Below are 20,193 nucleotides of genomic sequence, written 5' to 3'. Positions count from 1 at the left end.
CTACTATATTTATATTGTATTATATTTATATTATATATATTATATTATTTTATATATTATATTATATTTAGTTATAATGTGGATTGGCCTGACAATGAAAACAATGCAGAGAGAATACAAAAGAGTCTGGAGATGAAGAGAAAGAGATGCATCCATGATGATTTTGCTTGAGGTTCTGGTTTTCATTATATCTGAAGATAGCTTCATTTTTTAACATTCCAGTTATATACATCTTTAATTTCCTATGTTGGAAGAGTTGAAAAGGCAAACAAGGAGGTGTGAAACATCTATGGGTTGGCATTATCAGGAAGTCTCTATTCCGCCCAAATTAGGGCCCAAAGGAAGGCTTTGGCACTACCAGATTTCCAGCAGTACCTAGAATCATGGAGAAGGAGCCACCCAGAAAATGCTGAGTCTGCCAGATTGGAAGCACAGCAGAGACAGCACTACAAGAGCTAAAACCAGAGAGGAGATGTGACTACAATGGAGCTACTGCCTCAGCACAGATTAAAAAAAATAATAATAAAATTAAAATAAATAAATATATAAATATTTTATATATATATATATATATATATATATATATATATATCCTGACTTCTCCTTTCCTTTCACCCTTTGATTCTAGTGCCTCTCCCCTCCACTAGTTGAAACTACCTGGGAGCTATTTGGCAAAGGGAGCCTGAGGAATTTGGTTTATGAAAGTAAGACTCTACAATTCACAGCAGAGCAGGAGAGGGGCAGGTTTGAGAGCAAACAAAACGCATGACCAACACGAGTGTTTAGGGTACATTAGTTCTCTTCTCTTTCCAATAAAAATGCCTTACAAAATTTGGTAAAGGATGCACTACTTGATTTTGTCCTCAAAGTCCAGAGAATGCCAATCAGTTATTTTCTGTTTAGGGACTTCAGTGAGTTAATATTGAGACAAAGCTACTTCATCTGATATTTAAGTTCACTGAAAATATGGTTATGCTTTACGGGCAGGAAATAACATGACAGAGTAATGTGAATATAAGTTATAATCCAGTCACATTAGATGACTTGCTCTCCTTCATTACTGTGTACTGTCCTGCCCTTGCTAATAATATCCCTTTGCCAGGCTTACCATCTTTTTCCCCATCTCTCTTTATTGAAATCTTACCTTCTCATCACAGATTAAATGCTATTCCTTTAGGAAGCTTACACTGGTTTGCCCAAACATCATTTTATCTTTTTCTTCTTAAACTTTTATATCGTTCTCATGGCTTTTAATAAATTCAATCTTGTATTTTAGATATTGAAATTTCTATCTTATCCTTTGATAATAGACTATGGGTTCTCCAGGGCAAAGAGTACTTTCCACAACTTTGTATCCTTCACAGAAGGTTTGAATGATCCCTTGTCCACACTAGTTTCTTCATAAAAGTATGTTGTAATAAATGGATATCTGGAAGAGTAACAGAAACCTAGATTCCAATATATTCTAGACCACATTAGGGTGACTTGCAGAATCACATCCCTCAGTTTTCTCATCTACACAATGAGAAGAGCTTAGATTAATTCAGAGGTCCCTCTTGGCCCTTTCTTCAGTCCCTAATTTCAATTGGAAGTGAGAGCATTAAATTTGTAAGTCGAGATTTTATAATTATGTTCATGATTTCCACCTTGGGAAAGCTAACTTTCCATGATCTCATTCTTGCTGGATTATTTCTCAAGAGTTTCCATGGGTTAAAATTTATTCACACCTTACAGAGAAATGGAAATATCCCATGATCCTCACTCTACTTTCACTTTTCTTAGACTTTACACTGGTGATTGCCCATTGTGCACCCAAAACACCTTATTTTATAAGCATTTTGTAAAGCATAGCAAGAGGTAAATTTACAATCCAAATATTGTAAAGAGCAATATTTTGTAATAATAAAATATTACATTCTATAAAGAGATACTTCTCCTAATGTATCCACAAAAAACCAAGTTCATAAATGCTGGTATGTCAATTATCATGGTAAAATGTATATCTATATAATATATGTGATATGATGGATGCTATTGGAATGGCTTAGGCATATTTGTTAAAATTTATTTTTAATGAAAAAAGATTTAAAAAAATGTCTGCTGTAAGCAGTCACATGAAAGTGGATAAATACAAAAGCAAGCATAAGTGTATTCAGCAGAGAATTTTGAGCCTGAACAATCAAGTTTCAGGCAAATCTTATGTGGTTCATAATTTTAGCCCTTTATTATGCAAAGCTGCCAATTCAATTTTACAATGCAAAGAAGTGTTTGGCATGATTATCAAGTTATATTTACTGTTCTGTGGTTCTACTAAAAGATGCACTATCTTGAAAGAGTCTGTTCAAATTACCTCTGAACATACTTTTAGATCTTCAATGGTAAGCAAAAGTTGACAGTAAAATGTATTATTCTTAACCAGCATCAGCATGTGAGACTTTAGAAAAACGGGTAGAGCAAATGATGATTCAGTTGCAGAACCAGACAAATGATTTCCAAATCAACAAATTCAGAGAAAAAGATGCTGATCCTAGTTGAATTGTCACATGTTGCCATTTCCTTTGACATGTGTCTTGGTAGAAAAATCTCTTCTAGGAGTTTTCACCCTTCAGAATAAAGTGGTTGTTATTTTGAATCCCTGCCTGCTGAAAAATTAGGAACTCACAGGACCCATTGCTAAATCCCAAAGTGAGAGGTTTGGGTGGAAGTTTGAGAAACTGGAAGAGTCCTAAATTCTGGACCTTTATTCCTCTTGCAGCTTCTCTCACCCTCTGCAGCTTCTCCCTCTCCCTTTTCCTTGAGAATGTTGTCCATATTTGCTGAATGCTATTCCCCACTCCCTCTCTGTTCAGTGTACTCTAGTTAAGCTTTTGTTGCCATCTCTCCACCAAAACTGTTTTCCTTCAACATTGATGACCTCCATGCAATAGATGCGAATGTTCTAGTCTCAATTCTAATCTAACTTGATACAGCAGCATGAAGCATAACTGATTACTCCCTCCCTTGAAGCATTTTCTCTTGTCTTCCAGGACTCCACAATCCTAATTTTCCTTCTCTCCTTGGATACTCTTTTTCAAAGTCCTTTGCTGGCTCCTCTTTCTTATCTGGACAAAAAAGTATTTCTTGGCTCAGTCCTTGAACATCTCCTGTCATCTATCTATCTATCTATCTATCTATCTATCTATCTATTATCTATCTATCTATCTATCTATCTATCTATCTATCTATCTATCTATCATCTATCTATTCTCACTACCTTCATGAGTTTATCTAGTCTTGTGATAACCCCCTAATGTATAATTTTCCTCTAGATCTCTTCCTAGAGATATAGAATCAGTGATCCAGCTGACCATTTGTTTTCTCCTTTTGGATGTTCAATAGCTTTCTCAAACTTAACATGTCGAGGGCCAGACTTTGGATATTCACCCCACCCTGACCAACCCTGCTTCTGCACAGCCTACCCCAACTCAGTTTATGCCTTTAGTCAGTACTTCACTAGAGTGAAGCAAATGAGTTGCTTAGGCAAAAATGTAAGATATTTAGAATATCATGCAAGTGCCAACCCTGCTTTTGCATGACCCTGAGAATGAGTGCCTCCTTAAATTTAGTGCCCTTGACTCTTCACTCACCTCACCCATAATCCTATCCTGCTTCTACTTGCTACTCCTAAAAAACCTCAGCATCATCCTTTATGCCTCTGTTTCTCTCACTTTTATGCCCAATCTATGAGAAAAATCCTGTTGGCTTTACCTGTAGAAAGAGAGAATGATGCCCTGAGGCTACTTCTCAGTGGAAAGCATTCAGGAAGAGGCAGCAATGATCTCCTAGGACAAATTATAGACAACTCACAGCTCTCAGGAGCAACTGGCCCTGAGGGTTGCTATGGCCTTGGACCTCAGTAGTCATGGGATTGGAGCCTCAGGTTGCCATCTCAAAGTCCTTTGCTGCCCTAGGGCCTTCAGGGACCTAGAAGACTTGTAGTCTGTGCAGTTCAGGTCACTCTCCTTTATGGCCTTGGACAGTTCCTGTCCTACACAGCTTGCCGTTTCCACCACACCTGGCAAGATCTCTGGCACAAGTAGAGGGAGGGAGAGGCATCCATAAGTACTGGAGTTTGCATGATAGGTGGTGTGAGCCAGACTCCTTACAAAGAAGTCTGGGCTGAGGAGCCGTTAGCACCAGGGCAGCCCAGGTGTTTCTCATCCCAGGATTCTCTACTGGCTCAATAGATTTTTTTTAAATTTTTTATTTAAATTCAATGTAATTAACATATACTGTATTATTAGTTTCAGAGGCAGAATTTAAAGATTCATCAGTTGCATAGAACACCCAGTGCTTATTACTTCAAGAGCCCTCCTTAATTGCCCATCACCCAATTACCCCATCCCCCCCCCCACATAACTCCTCCAGCAACCCTCAGTTTGTTTCCTATAGTTAAGAGTCTCTTATAGTTTGCCTCCTTCTCTGTTTTTGTCTTATTTTATTTTTCCTCAGTAGAATTTTTACAATCCCTGGAAATCATCTTTCCACTGAGAAGTGTGGTCAGGACCTCAGGCCTGATTCTACTATTCTCTGAGTTTCCTCTGATGCCCAACACATTGCAGTCCATCTTCTGCAGGACCCTTCATCTGGACCTGCAGGCCCTCTCCCCTAAACACTGAACTAAACACAGTTGCAAGTTCCAACTGTGCCATTTGTTTCCCTGGGAAACCCCACATTCCACCCATCCAGAGAAGGCCCTGATGGAGTTCTGTAGGCATGCACCTCCCAAAATATGTGTGGTATACTTCCTTCCAGGCACTTGTAAAATCTACTTCTCCTTTGCTTTGAAATTAGGCATGACTATGGGACTAATTCTAGACTATGTATTATGTTGGATGTGTGCCATTTCTGACCAGCACATTTAATTGTCAGTTTAGATATTCTAATAACTTTTTCCCCTACTGCCACAATTGGAGATGCTACAGATGATAGAACTTCCATCAGCTTGACCCCTGGAATAAGGATAATACAGAGCAAAGCCCTCAAAGAAATGCATGGTAATGTAGTATGATCTAGAAATAAATCTTAGTGCTTTAAAGCTAAGATTTCAGTGTTTGTACCATAGCATAGCATAACCTATCCAGATTAATATAATGAGGTTACTTCTAACTTGAAAACAAGATGGTTAAATAACAAATTTCATACACTAGAATAATGAAAATAATATCTAAGCTTTCTGTGAGATATCCAAACCTTTTAAAACATGCTTTCAATTACTTAGAGGGAAACACAAGCACATACTCATACTCCTGATATGCCCTAGAGGCTTCCTTTCAGACAGCAAATAGTCTGGCGGTTTTGATTAGATAGCTCTAATGATGTTTGTAGATACACATCTACCCAGTATGAGCCTTATCATGCTTGTTCCTTCTTCTTTCTTGGCCAGCATGATCATACCTATCTATTGGCCATGAATTGACCTTTGAGTATTAAGGCAGAGTGAAGAATAGTTTTTACAAAATGGGGTTATCAAGGTGTTTAGTCCAATTATTGAAGCAATAGTTACAAATGTCAAAAATAATGGAGTAATTTTGTATATTTGAATATTATGCTTCTTCAAAGGAGAGGAAATAAAAATTCTGAGATTATTTTCCCAAAGGAAGGAGACTAACAGAAACTGAATGTATTGTTTCAGGGGCTTTTTTCTTTTTCCCTCTCTGCTAGCAGTGACATATGCAGATACAAGTAAAAACCACTGTATTATGATTTGATTACTACCATCTCTGTTAAGCAGATAGAGAATGAAAGCAGAAATGACATCACTTGCCCTCCATGCAGTAGGCTGTGTTTCATTCAGTCAGAGCCCAGGGCCCATCTGTCCATATGCCTCAATTACTCCCTCCCACACTCCAAAGGAATGACCTTCCAGACATGTCGCAAGTACCATCTCCTCTGTAGAGCTGTCCTGATTCCTCCTAGGAAAATTAGTTGCTCAGTTTTCTTTATCATGCTAATTATATTGGATACATAATTATGGTACTCATCAAGCTGGCTAATTCTTTGTTTACATGTCTGTCTCAGTGACTCAGCTGTGGGCTTTTCAAGGGCAAAACTCCCTCTAAATCATCTGTCTTCTTTAAGACCTACACTTGCCATTTTGTTGGTGCATACCGATAATGTGGGAAAGAGTTGGGGGTTGTTTTGGGGTAGGAAATAGGAATGAATATGGGGAAAATAGACAAAGAAGAAAGGAAGGAAGGAAATTAGCAAGACTTCAAGGAAAGAAGAAAAGAAAGGAGTTTGCAATATGTGCCTTTTGTCACAAGGCTCCATGGATTGGTACAAGCTTCAGCACTAGGAAAACAGGAAGACAACCAAGAGATGGTGTCTCTGGGTCAGGGTTGGCATATTTCTCATATCCAACAATGTAGCCATATAGCCAACTAAGCCCAGGATATTCTACTTCTTCCTAGCTGCCTTAATTCAACATGTGAGACTATTTATTACCTGTAACGTCATTTCATAGAGTCCTAAAAGCTAAGGATAAATTAATCTCATAGTTACATGGAACAGTTCAGTTTGATAGGTTATTCTAGTTTTATATATAAGGAAATCGGGCTAACTTACACTGCTTGTTAAATTGGTTTCATATATTTTATCAAATGATAAGTTAGACTGCTTTAAGGTGGACTAGCCCCCAGAGGGTCTCAAGCTTTAGTGTGGACAGCCAAAACCTCTATGTTGTACTTGTTTGGTCAATCCCTCTAGTCTCAAAGAGTGGTGTTTTTGTTTTGTTTTGTTTTGCATAAGATAAATGAAAAAACAAAATATGATACATTTTTTGTTTAATTTAAAGAATTAAAACTTTTAGTTTAAAATGGAGATATTATTAAGGGAAAAAGTTGAAGTTTTATGAGTTATTAAATTGAAGATTAAAAAAAGGTACCTAAACTTTGGAGTAGTGATTATTATTTTAATGTTCAAATTCTTGGATACAACAATATCATTTTCAAAAATGTATCCTACAGGGGATCCCTGGGTGGCGCAGCGGTTTAGCGCCTGCCTTTGGCCCAGGGCGCGATCCTGGAGACCTGGGATCGAATCCCACATCGGGCTCCCGGAGCATGGAGCCTGCTTCTCCCTCTGCCTGTGTCTCTGCCTCTCTCTCTCTCTCTGTGACTATCATAAATAAATAAAAATTTTTAAAAAAATGTATCCTACAGAAACACTAAAATACATGCATAAAGTTTGGGTCAAAAACGTGTGGCAAAATTATTTATAGTCATGCAAAATTCAAAATAATGTAGATGGTTTTAAAAGAGGATTAAGTACAATTAATGAACAATATATACTAGGTTTTAAAAAGGGTTAGTTTGAATAATTAACAACCCCATAAAGATTCTAAGTGGTGTTGACCACTACCATTTGCTGGTTCCTGTTGCTAATGAGGCCAAAGCATGGGCATTTGATGAATTCCCACATCAGTTTGGTTGACCAGTCATATATTTGGTGTAAGTTGCAAGGCACACTCATGTGACAGTCTTGCAGATGATGCTATTGGTCATATGAAGACTAGATAAGGAAGTACAGTGATAAGATCAATATAAATTTATTCCTCTAGCAAAACACAATTCAAGGCATATGCATTATTAATGCTGCATCAGAGGTATTATCTTCATATTCAAAGACTAGCATATAATTATAAAGGACAGAAATGTAAAGAACATGAACAGCCTAATGATGGAATTGGCTCATGTTTATTATTAGAAATCCTATTTGAAATCCAGAGAACAACTGAGTGGATAAAAACATGTCAGACAGTAGGTGACAAAGGATATGAGAAAATTACAACTTTTTTTCCCACTAAATTTAACAATGCTTTGTACCAAATTCCTTACTTGACTGACTAAGTAATCTGGCTCTGCAAGGATGAGGACTCAGGGAGACATACTTTCTGCCACTGTTTCTACCTGTGATGAAGTTAGTCTGGCGTTTGCATGCTCTGTTAGTCAGTATGACTCCAGGAAGACTCAGCAGAACAGAAGCATTCTCTCCTTCAACAAATATCCACTGAACATGAAATCAGACTTTTCCTGGTACTAAAGGTACATTTCAGAATAAGTCAAAGGTCGTGAAATTAGCATTTTGGATAAAAGTATAAGTTTTCATATGTAAAAAATTACCACCATGGGGATGCCTGGGTAGCTCAGTTAGTTGAGTGTCCAACTCTTGATTTTGTCTCAGGTCATGATCTCAGGGTCATGAGATCAAGCCCCACATCCAGCTCCAAGCTCAACATGGAGTCTACTTGAGATTCTCTCTTTCCCTCTGCCTCTACCCCCACTATCTCTCAAAAAAAATTGCCACCATGATGATCAGAGATATAAGATAATGTTATTGTGAAATTTGATCCAAAATCATTGGCTTCTTAAGCTAGAAAATGTCCTATGCCTTGTGCTATGCCTTAGTTCGATTGTGTTTAAAGCTAACGGATAGGAAGATGGCAGAGTAGGAAGCACCAGGAATCTGTCTCCCTAGACACCACCTATACCATATATCACCTAGACAACAATTATACTGGCATAAGCTGCCTGATGTAACTATTTTGGAACTCTGGAGTCTATTGAAGGCTTAAATCTTCCAGGGGAATGCTTAGATGGTAAGTAGCTATGGATTATCAATTTTAGTTCTTTGCACAGTAGCACCTACCTGTCCCCATTCACAGCCGTGTGGCAGGCAACAGTGCACAGCACTGTTGGAACAATTTGCACACAGCTGGTGGGATCCAGGGTAGACAAAAAGGTCTCTGACCTCCAAGTATTAGGGATCTGTGCTCTGATCACTGATTGCTATTTCATATCACAGAAGTATAGACAAAGAAGTAGGCACCCATTGTTTTTGTAGGCACCCCATTGTAAGCCTCTCTATCTCCTGCTGAAGCGAATTTCAGGACATTTAAAGGGCTAATGCCTTCTCCCACTTCATTTTTCTTTCAGTTTTCCCCTTTTGGGAGCCAGACATTAAAAACTAGGATATTCAAAAGCAACTTTGTATACATAGACTAGAAAATGACCACACATGTCCAGAGAAAGGTTCAGAAAGAACTTAAATGTATATACCTCAGGTTGATCCTCAGTACGGAGAAAGCCTACATAAATCAGAAAAACAAAAACAATAACAATAACCAAACCTAGCAAATTCTGGAGGAGGACTATCCTAAGTCCAGAGTTACCACATTATTAGATTCAAAAGACCAGCTTTCAACAACAACAACAATCACAAATCATAAGGCATATGAAGAAACAGCAAAATATAACCCATTCAATGGAAAAAGTATAAACTATCCCTAAAAAGACCTCAAGGAAGATACACTAGGCAAAGACTTTTTAAAAACTATCTTTAAAAAAACACTATATTAAAAATACTCAAAGAAGTGAAGGTGTGGAGAGAATTTTTAAAAAGATGCATAAACAAAATGGAAATATCAATAAAGAGACAGGAAATTTAAAAGAAAACTAAAAAAATCTAGAACTGAAAAAATACAATAACTGAAATAAAACATAACTAACTAGATGGACTCAAGGGCATATATGAACAGGCAGAAGAAAGAATCAGTCAACTTGAGGATGGGACAATAGAAATTATTGAGTCTGAGGAACAGAGAGAAAAAAGATTAAAGTGAACAGGGCCTAAGGGATTGTGGGACACCATCAAACAGAACAACATATGCATTGTGGGAATTTGGGAAGAGAAGAAAAAGAGAAAGGGGCACAGAATATTTGAGAAATAATGGCTAGAAACTTCTCAAATATGAGGGAAAATATGAACATAAACATCCAAGAAATTCAACAAACTCCAAGTCGTATAAATTTAAAGATATTCCTACAGAGACATATTATAATCAAACTTTTGAAAGACAATATATCTTAAAAGAAGGAAGAAACAAATCATCACATACAAGAGATTTTCAATAAGATCATCAGCAGATTTCTCATTGTAACTTTTGGAGACCAGAAGGCAGTGAGCCAAATAGTCAAAGTGCTAAAAGGAAAAAAAAAAAAAAAAAAAGGCTATCAACCAAGAATCCTATATCCATCAGAATTCTCCTTCCAAAGTGAGGGAGAAATTAAGACACCTCAATATAAAGTTTGAGAGAGTTTATTACCATTAGACCTGCTTTCAAGAAATGCTCAAGGTAATCCTGCAGGGTAACTTGACAGTAGCTGAAAGCTACAGGGAGAGGTAGGTCCCAGCAAAGGTAAATATATGGACAATTATAAAAATTACTATTGTTGTAACATTAGTTTAAAACTGGAGTTTTTATTTTCTGCATCATTTAAGAGACTGATACATTAAAAAACAGTCTAAAAGATAGTATTATTATAATTTTGGTTTGTAACTCCAATTTTGTTTCCTCTGTAATTAAGAAATACATGCATTTAAACATACTAGTTTATGTTTTGTGGATATACAATGTACAAAGATATAATTTTGGGGACAGCAACATCAAAAGAAATAAGAACAGAGTTATAAAGGAACGGAGTTTTATATGCAATTGAAGTTAACCTGGTATAAGTCCAAATTATAGCATTATAACTTTAAAATGTTAATTTAATCTCCACATACAACTAAATTAACTACAAAGCAAACAGCTATAGAATATACACAAAATGAAATGAGAAAGGAACTGAAACATTTCACTACAAAATATCAACTAAACATGAAAGAAGACAGTAATGCAGGAACTCAGAGACAAAAAAAAAAGCTGTTAGACATATAGAAAACAAAGAACAAAATGATGGAATTAAATCTCTCCTTATCAGTAATTACTTTAAATGTAAATGGATTAAGCTCTTCAACCAAAAGACAAAAATTGACAGATGGCTTAAAAGCACATAGTCTACTCATAAATGAAATCTAAAAAAAAAAAGAAAGAATAACTTCTCAAATGTGATGAAAAATATGAACATAAACACCCAAGAAATTCAATAATCTCCCAAACTAAAAGTAGAATTAGAACTATAAGTACAGAGAACAAACTGATGTTGCTAGAAGGGAGGGGAATGGGGGGTTGGGCAAAGTGGGAAAAGAGAGATACAGGCCTCCAGTTATGGAATGAGTGAGTCATGGGAATAAAAAACAAAGCATAAGGAATACAGTCAATGATATTATAATAGTGATGTAATGGGACAGATGGTAGCTGTACTTGTTATGCACATAGAATAATGTATAAACTTGTCAAATCACTCAATTGCATACCTGAAACTAATAAAACATTGTGTTTCAACTATACTTAAATTAAAAACAAACAGGGGTGCCTGGATGGCTCATTTGGGTAAGCATCTGACTCTTGGTTTCAGCTAAGGTCCTGATCTCATGGGTTGTGAGATCGAGCCCTGTGTCGAGCCCCACATCAGGCTCTGCACTCAGTGGGGAGTCTGCTTGAGGCTTCTCTCCCTCTGCTTGTCCTCCCACTTTCTCTCTTTCTCTCTCTAAACTAACTAAATCTTAAACACATAGTCCAACTGTATGCCATATACAAAAGACTCACTTGGGACCCAAATACACATATAAATTGAAAGTAAAAGAATGGAAAAGATAATAGTAACAAAAAGAGAGAAGAGGTGTCTATCCTAATATTAGACAAAATAGACTTTAAATGAAAAAAGATTGCAAAGGACAAAGAAGCACATTATATGTTAATAAAGGGATCAATATAGCAAGAAGACATAATAATTATAAGCATTTACCTACTAATGACAGACCACCAATATATATGAAGCAAAAAATTCAAAAAACTGAATTGAGAAATAGATGGTTCTATGATAAAGCCCCACTCACAATAATGGATAGAACAACCAGACAAAAGATAAGTATGGATATAGAGGACTTGAACAACATGTTAGACCAATTAGATCTAAAAGACATGTACTCTACCTAACAACAACAGCATACTCATTTTTCTCAAGTGCACTGCGATGGACTATATGTTAGGCCACAAATTAAGTGTTGGTAGATTTCAAAAGATTGATATCATAAAGGATATCTTCCTTGACCACAATATAATAAAGCTAGAAATAAATAACAGAAGAAAAGCTGGAATTTTCACAAAGTTGTAAATATTAAATAATATACCTTTAAACAACCAGTGAATCAAAGTAGAAATCAAAGAAAATCAGAAAATACACACAAATGAAAATGAAAATGCCACATACCAAAACTTACACAGCCCAAGTATAGCTATGGGGAAAATATGTAGCTATAAAATCTTACGTTAAAAAGCAATGACAAGATCTCAAATCCACAACATAACTTTACAACTTAATGACTAGGAAAAGAACAAACTAAATCCAAAGCTAACAGAAAGAAAGAAATAATAAAGATTAGATCAGAGATAAATGAAATAGAAAAAAGAAAAACAATAGATAAAATGAATAAAACCAAAAGTTGGTTCTTCAAAGAGGTCAATAAAATTGGCTCCCCTTTAACTAGATGGACTAAGGAAAAAAAAAAAAAGAGAAGATTCAAATTACTAAAATCAGAAATGAAAGTGGGGACATTACTACTGATTCTATAGAAATAAAAAAGGATTATAAGAGAATACTGTGAATGATTATGTACCAACAAATTGGATAACCTGGGTAAAATATATAAATTACTATAAACATACCACTACCAAGACAAAATTATGAATAAATAGGAAATCTTAATAGACTTATGACTAGTAAGGAGATTGCATCAAGATTGAATCAATAATTAAAAACCTCCCAACAAAGAAAAGCCCTGTACCCAATGACTTTACTAGTGAATTCTATCCAACACTTAAAGAACTAATACAAAAAAAAAAAAAAAAAAAAAAAAGAATAATACTGAGGCTTCTCAAACTTTTACAAAAAAAAAAAAAAAAAAAAAAAAAAGGAAGAGGAGGGAACACTTCCTAACTCATTCTAGGAGGCCAGTATGACCCTGATACCAAAGCCAGACAAAGACACTACAAGAAAGGAAAACTACAAACCAGTTCCTTTATGAACATTTATGCAAAAATTCTCAGCAAAATACTAGCAAACCCAATTCGGCAGATATTAAAATGATTATACAAATGGAATCATTCCTGAATGCAAGGATGGTTCAACATGAAAATCAATGTAATATATGACATTAGCAGAGTGAAGGACAAAAACCACATGATCATTTCATTTGATGCAGAAAAAGCCTTTGACAAAATTCAACATCCTTTCATAATAAAAACAATGCAAAAACTAGGAGTATGAGGAAATTACCTCAATATAATAAAAGCTACAAATGAAAAATGAACATAAAACTCAATGTGAAAGACTGAAAGCTCTTTCTTTCTCTAAGGTCAAGAACAAGGCGAGTATGCCTGCTTTCACTTTTTTCTTTTTCCTTTCTTTTTTTTAAAGGAGCACATGCATGAGTTCATGGTGGGGGGTGGGCAGAGGGAGAGGGAGAGAGAGAATCTTAAGCCGACTCCATGGCCAGTGTGGAGCCCAATGTGGGACTTGATCTTACCACTTGAGATCATGACCTGGACTGAAATTAAGAGTCAAATGCTTAACTGACTGAACCACCCAGTCACTCCTCTGCTTTGGCCACTTTTATTTGACATAGTATTGGAAGTTCGAGCTAGAGCAATTAGTCAAACAAAGGGAATAAAGGGTATCTAAACTGGAAAGAAAGAAGTAAAATTATCTCTATAGGTGATTTGATCTTATATGGAGAAAACTCTAAAAATGCCACAAAAATTGTTAGAACTAGAACAAGAATTTGGTAAAATTGCAGGATACATTCAATACACAAAAATCAGTTGTATTTTTGTATACTAACAATGAAAAATCTTAAAATCAAATTACAAATACAATTTCAATAATAGCATCAGAAATAATGAAACTCTTAGGAATTAACCAAGAAGGTGAAAGACTTGTACAATTAAGTCTACAAAACATTGCTAAATGAAATTAAAGCAGATCCAAATATTGAAGTGTAATTCATATGTAGTGTTTACATTAATTTCAAATATACAATATAATAATTCAATAATTCTATGCATTACTCAGTGCTCATCACAATAAGTGTACTCTTAATCCCCTATATCTATTTCACGACCAAGAAAACGTAAATAAATGGAAGCACATCCCATATTCATGGATTGGCCAACTTTATATTGTTAAAATGTCAATGCAAGGCAAAACAATCTAGAGGTTCAGTGCAAACCTTGTCAAAACCTAATGACATTTGTTTTCAGGAATAGAAAAACCTTTCTAAAATTCATGTGGAATGTTAGTGAACTTCCAATACCCAAAACAATTTTGAAAAAGAATAAAAGTGGAAGACTCACACTTCCTGATTTCAAAACTTACTACAAAGCTACACTAATAAAAACAGTGAAAAAAAAAAAAAAAAAAAAACAGTGGAAGGGGGATCCCTAGGTGGCTCAGCGGTTTAGTGCCTGCCTTTAGCCTAGGGCGTGATCCTGGGTCTCCAAGTCCCGCATTGGGCTCCCTGCATGAAGCCTGCTTCTCTCTCTGCCTCTCTCTCTTTCTCTCTCTCTCAAATAAATAAATACTTTAAAAATAAAAATTAAATAAATAAAATGTGATGCTTATTGGGTATTGAGGTATAGTGCCTGCCCCTATACTAAGTGATCCTAAACTGCTTTATAGTTGTTGATTTTACTGCCAAAATTTTCTCCTTCTTCACTTCCATTTTTTTTTACTGAAATTCAATTTGTCCACATATAGTACATGATTAGTTTCAGATGTAGTATTCAATAATTCATCAGTTGCCTATATAACACCCAGTGCTCATCACATCACGTGCCCTCCTTAATGCCCAGTTACCCCATCCCCCACTCACCTCCCTTCAGCAACCTCAGTTGGTATTTCAGTATATAAAATTCTGGTTTTGTTGCCAACTGAATCAGAGGAATCCAAAAGTAACTGAGGTAAGTAACAATCAAAGTAAAAAGTAAATGCAATGATATGTTTTTGCCAGAAGGTAAGTGAATAAACTTACTGTGTGTGTATAGTAATAGTACTCAATCATGAGTATACCTCATAATCATCCAGTGGGCTTTGGAAAATACAGATTTTCTGATTCAGTAGATCCAGGGTGGGACCTGAGACTTTGCATTTCTAATTTCCCAGCTCATCCTGCTGCTCTGGGGCCCACACATGGAGAACTGCTATGCAGCAGAGTGAGATGGGAATGGTTTGAAATATCAATAAGATGTTGAAGTTTTAGGAAACATTGGAAATATCTAGAAGTCTACAAGCAGGAAAAGGAGAATATTACTTTTCACATATCAGACATTACAACCATGGAGCTTGTAACACGAAGACTGAGAGCTGCTGGAAAAAAAATCCAGGAATTTGTATAAAATGGTAGATTACAGTTACATGTCAGTTCACTAGATTTTAGGAAGATATATTAAATGCTTCCATTGTTATAAACTGATACCACATCAGGCAGTCTTGATCTCCAAAAAACTTCTCATGTTGCCTCTGTAATAGGCTATCCTGGATGGACCATTGGTTTGACCCCGTGTGGCATGCCTAATGTTTCTATATTCTAATCCATTGGTTGCCACCAAAGTGCTTTGCCAACAGATTTTGTTCTCAGATAGAGCACAGCACTGAAAAGAAAATCACTTTGCAAATCCAGTGATTTCATGGGCCACTAGGCTCTCTGCATTCTCTATTACCCAGTTTATCTTTTGTTCATTTAATGCATCGCAAACAACATTGAATTAGTTTGTTGGACAATTAGGTAAGATATTAAACTAAAGATGTACATATAAATATGTCAAGTAATTATTTTAAGAATACATCTGTAAGGAGTAGCTAGAGAAGGCACTTCGTGAGGTTTTTTTTTCCTCCCTGCTTTCTCTAATAGTTCAACAATTCCAACTTTTAGAAGTAATATACCTTTTCTAAACTGTACACAGCAAAAAAAAAAAATTCTATAATGAACGTTTAAAAAATCATTTCCAAGGAAATTAGCTCTTATAAACAACCTGGAATATGTCAGTTAATTAAATTCGTATTTTTTGGAATGAGCATCCCAAATAAAACTCACTATTGCAAATGTGAGCCCAGGCAGGCGTGGTTTCCATTCTCTGCAAGTCTCTTCCTTCCTGAGCTGTGACTGCCTAAAGCCTTCCTGTAGTTTCACTATTGCCTTGACCCTCAGCGCCACTGAGTGCTGAACGGGGTAGTTGTTGGGTAGTTTTACATGGCTGCATGTCTAGATTCTGTTTACTTTGCCTCTGCTCTGATGTCATATCTTAGCTCTGGTAAATGGATCTCAGACTGTTCTGAAGTTGGTTTTTTTTTTTTTTTCTTTTGTGTGTGTGTGTGTTTTGTTTTTGTTTGTTTGTTTGTTTGTTGAGAGAAAAAGAGAGAGGAAAAAAAGAGTGCCCATGAGCCAGGGTGGGGAGTGGGCGTGGATAGGCAGAGCCAGAGGGAAAGAGAGAATCTTAAGCAGGCTCCACACCCAATCAGGAGCTGATGCTATGTTCCATCTCACAGCCCTGAGATCACGACCTGGGCCAAAATCAGGGATGCATTACTGACTAAGCCACCCAGGTGCTCCTGTTCTGAATTCTTATTTGCCTGCTCCCAGGCACCATTTTGATATCTGCCATTGCCCTTCTCATAAAGGGATATCCCAGTCCTGGATCCTGACCCATTAGCTTGAGCCCTCCTTGATAATGACAAATTCCTCTCATTTCAATTTGCTATCCTTCCTATAAGAATGAATTGTCTCATATTCCATCCACCTGTTTGGTAAGTCAACATCTCATTTTAATACTTTGCTGATATCTACTTACCTGGGGTATAATCTGCTATTACTCTGTTGTACTGGACATGCTGCTTGGGTTTTTATTCATATCTGTGATGGGATCCATTTGCCCAGATCATATTCAGAGACTGAGTCCTTTACCAGATTCCCGGCCTTTCTCACCTAAGCCTTATGGCAATAAGTAACTGGACTTACCTGGTTTGTTCATTCAGAAAACACTGGATGGATGCCTGGAACTATATTGGCCACTGGGGAGATGAACATAAACAAGGCGCAGCTTCTCTCTTCAAGAAACTCATGCTGGATGACAGAGAAAACAAGCAAAACAATTGAAATACAATTTTTTAACAGTAAGTTATAAGAACCTTGCTCATCAGGATATAGTCCCTTAGGTCAGACGATTGTCCTTCCATAAACATTAATTTACTAATGCTTGCTCAAAACCTAATGTGTACCACCCAGAGGTCCCTTATGAGGATTGTGAATCAGACCCAGACATTCTGGCCCAGAGTGTCTAGAAGTTTTACCTCCCGGATGCTAATGATGTGTGTCTTTTGGCCCAAATAAGTCGATAGGAGCCTTTATAATAGATAGCCTCTGAACCTAACTCCTGCTCTTTTATCCCCAGGCAGTCTACCATGAATGAACCCTGATGACTATAGGATGGGAGTTGTGAGTTCAATCACTTCATTATCTAGAACTTCTGAATCAAGTGTCAGCCTGTTTCATTTCATCCTTTCAAATTAACTAGAGCTGGATATCCTAAAAGGATGAAAGTTTTATGAGTCAATTGCAGTGCTTGTTGGAATAGGTAGAAGGAGACACTGGTGATAACCTACTGTAACTTTCAAAAGTCAACATTACCCCCTAAGTGGCAGAGTTGCCTTGAGTTTGTGTTTCTGGTAGAAATGACCATCAGGGTCTCCCCACTGCCTCCTAAACCTTTGAAGAGACACCTGAGTGGTCCCTGGAACTCTTTGAATGACTAGTGACTGCCCAAGGACTGCTAAAAGTTTCTTTACTCTGAGTTGTTGAAGCCTGTGACCTTTGGCTGGTGGAATGATATCTGATATGGCCATAACAGGGATTCCTTGGGACATCCTAGGGAAATATGAGATTGCCCTGGTGCCTCTAGCCTTAACACTGGAACTAATGGACATTTTGCTAAGCCGTCTTGATTCTCTTCCCCAATTGTAAACCAACCCCAGCCCACTAGAGGATAATTTTGAAACAAACCTGGAAATAACTTCCTTATTCATCAATGTTCCTGAAATTCCAGGAGGATACTGAAGAGAAGAGGCAGGTATTTGGCTTTGAAAAGGTAGAGAAACCAAGGTGAGAAGAAGGCTCGGAGGCAGTGTTGTCAGCATAGGGTACTCCAGAGATGTGCAGCAAACAGGACAAAAGACTGGCTCCAGGCATAAGCAATGATTCTCAGTGTTAATCTTAGTCATGCTTTGGAGAGGGGGATACGGAATCAATCACTTATCCTGCTTTAACATCAACGCACTCATCTATAAAACATACACATCCTACCTGACAACATTCTTCACATATCCTAATAAGAAAAAGCATGTTAAAGTGATAAAACTATTTTAGGAAGTTATGTAAATATACCATTAAGGTAGATTATAGATTGTAATCCTATCATTTATTGCTTTTTCATCTGTTTATTTGCTGAGAAGCTTTTATGAACTTCCAGTTAATTATTTTTCTTTTCCCCTCTTATTTATCAGCAGGCATATCTTATCATCTTATTTAAGTTTTAAAATAGCATTTCAAAGTTAATAAGATGTTTCAAAAATCTAGCCATGTCCTTCATTTGCTCATAATATTTTGTCTGGAAAAGTTGTTCTTAAAAAAAATAAATGAACTATTTATAAAATTGTGATATGACCAAGGCCAACCATAAACAAACGTATGCAGTCCGACAGAACAAGTATGCCTTGCAATATGGATGACTTTCCTGGTGTGCCATAATAGTTTCTTAGAGCTGTTATGAATTATTCCATAAACCCATATTTAGAGACTTTAAAAAATGCAGATTATTGGCCTGAGAAACCATTTTGTCTCCAAAGGAACATTTGCAGGCTGTCGTGCAAATCTGCATTTGAGCTAGTTTCACATTATGATCTTAGTGAATTCTTGACCAGATGGACTTGAACAGCTGCCACCCATGCCCAGTAAGTCCCTTTGCTTGAGAAGACAAAATAGCTCATTTGTTTGCAATTCCGTCCTGGAAGTACACAAGGGCAATTTTCTACATTGTGAATTACTTCTATCAGAGCAACATTTTCCCTGAAAGACCATAGCTCATTATGCTATTTAGAAACAAACAAAAAAATATGCACAAACATTTTTTTCAGGAGTCTTATAATTTGTGCCCAGAAGGGACAAGTCTCTTTTCAGATTAATTTTTTAAAAATGTTCCTTGGTTGCCATTATGCTCAAGCTGACATGGAAGGTTATAACTGAGAGAACCCCCTCTGAAATAATAATGCCTTACATTTGTACAGCACTTTTAAACTCTTCAAAGTGCTTTAAGACACATTATCTCATTTGAGCCTCAAAACTACTCAGGGAAGCAGGGAAAGTGGGTGTTTTTATTCACCAGTTTATAGATAGAGAAATCAATTCACTTTACGAATATTATCTGAGTATCTACTAACTCCATTGTATTATACTCAGTATTACAGAGGATAAAATAACAGGTATTCCTAAAAGAGTAATCTGTTTTGCAGATAAGACATAAAAACACAAAGCTAAATAATACAAAAATGTACAATATGTTTCAAAAGATGACAGAAGGCAATATATATGGTTAAAATATTAGAGGCACCCATGATGAGCAAACTGTTCTGGAGGATTCAGGGGGCTTTTTGAAGCAGGTGCTGCTTAGAATACATATGCTTGGAAAGAGGCTTATTATTTGTGGAATCCATGAGAATGTCTGCTCTTTGACATCACAAGGTTATACCCCCTATAACCTTAGAATGTACAAGATTTTGGCATTCATCTAGTTTACCCTGATTCTCAACGCTGGAACTGTTTCCATGGCACCCTAGGCAAAAATGTTGGAACAGCCATAGGTTTTAGAAAATTCTCGTATGAAGTCGCAATGTTGATGTCTGTAACTCTGTGCCTTGCCGACTACAGGAACATTGCCGATCTATTTTTCCTTCCTGTGGAAAGCCTTTAATACATCTGTAGACAGTTGTAATATCTGCATTTAGGTTTTTTCTTCTTTCCATAGATCTTTGAACTTCTCTAGGTATTTACAGTCATTGCTGTATTGCTGGATCCCTGTCTTATTAGTTCAAATTATCTGTAACTTTGCCACCCACAACTGATATACTATTTTAGGTATGTAGAGTTATATGGGATTCTTACTTC

General features: G+C 36.5%; 1 long non-coding RNA gene across 1 annotated transcript; it reads right to left on the bottom strand.

Moving 5' to 3' along the window:
* Nucleotides 1-16,995: 16,995 nt before the first annotated feature.
* Nucleotides 16,996-19,982, bottom strand: LOC140611934 (uncharacterized). Its single transcript, XR_012013240.1, has 3 exons — nucleotides 19,640-19,982; nucleotides 18,037-18,255; nucleotides 16,996-17,100 (listed from the first exon to the last, which is right to left on the bottom strand). It is a non-coding gene; the product is annotated as an uncharacterized lncRNA (long non-coding RNA).
* Between the last annotated feature and the right edge of the window lie 211 nt (nucleotides 19,983-20,193).

Source organism: Canis lupus, chromosome 20 (genome assembly GCF_048164855.1).
Source record: "Canis lupus baileyi chromosome 20, mCanLup2.hap1, whole genome shotgun sequence".
Lineage (NCBI taxonomy): Eukaryota > Metazoa > Chordata > Mammalia > Carnivora > Canidae > Canis > Canis lupus.
Note: the sequence above shows the minus strand (reverse complement) of the source record. Positions and strands in the feature narration are given on the sequence as shown.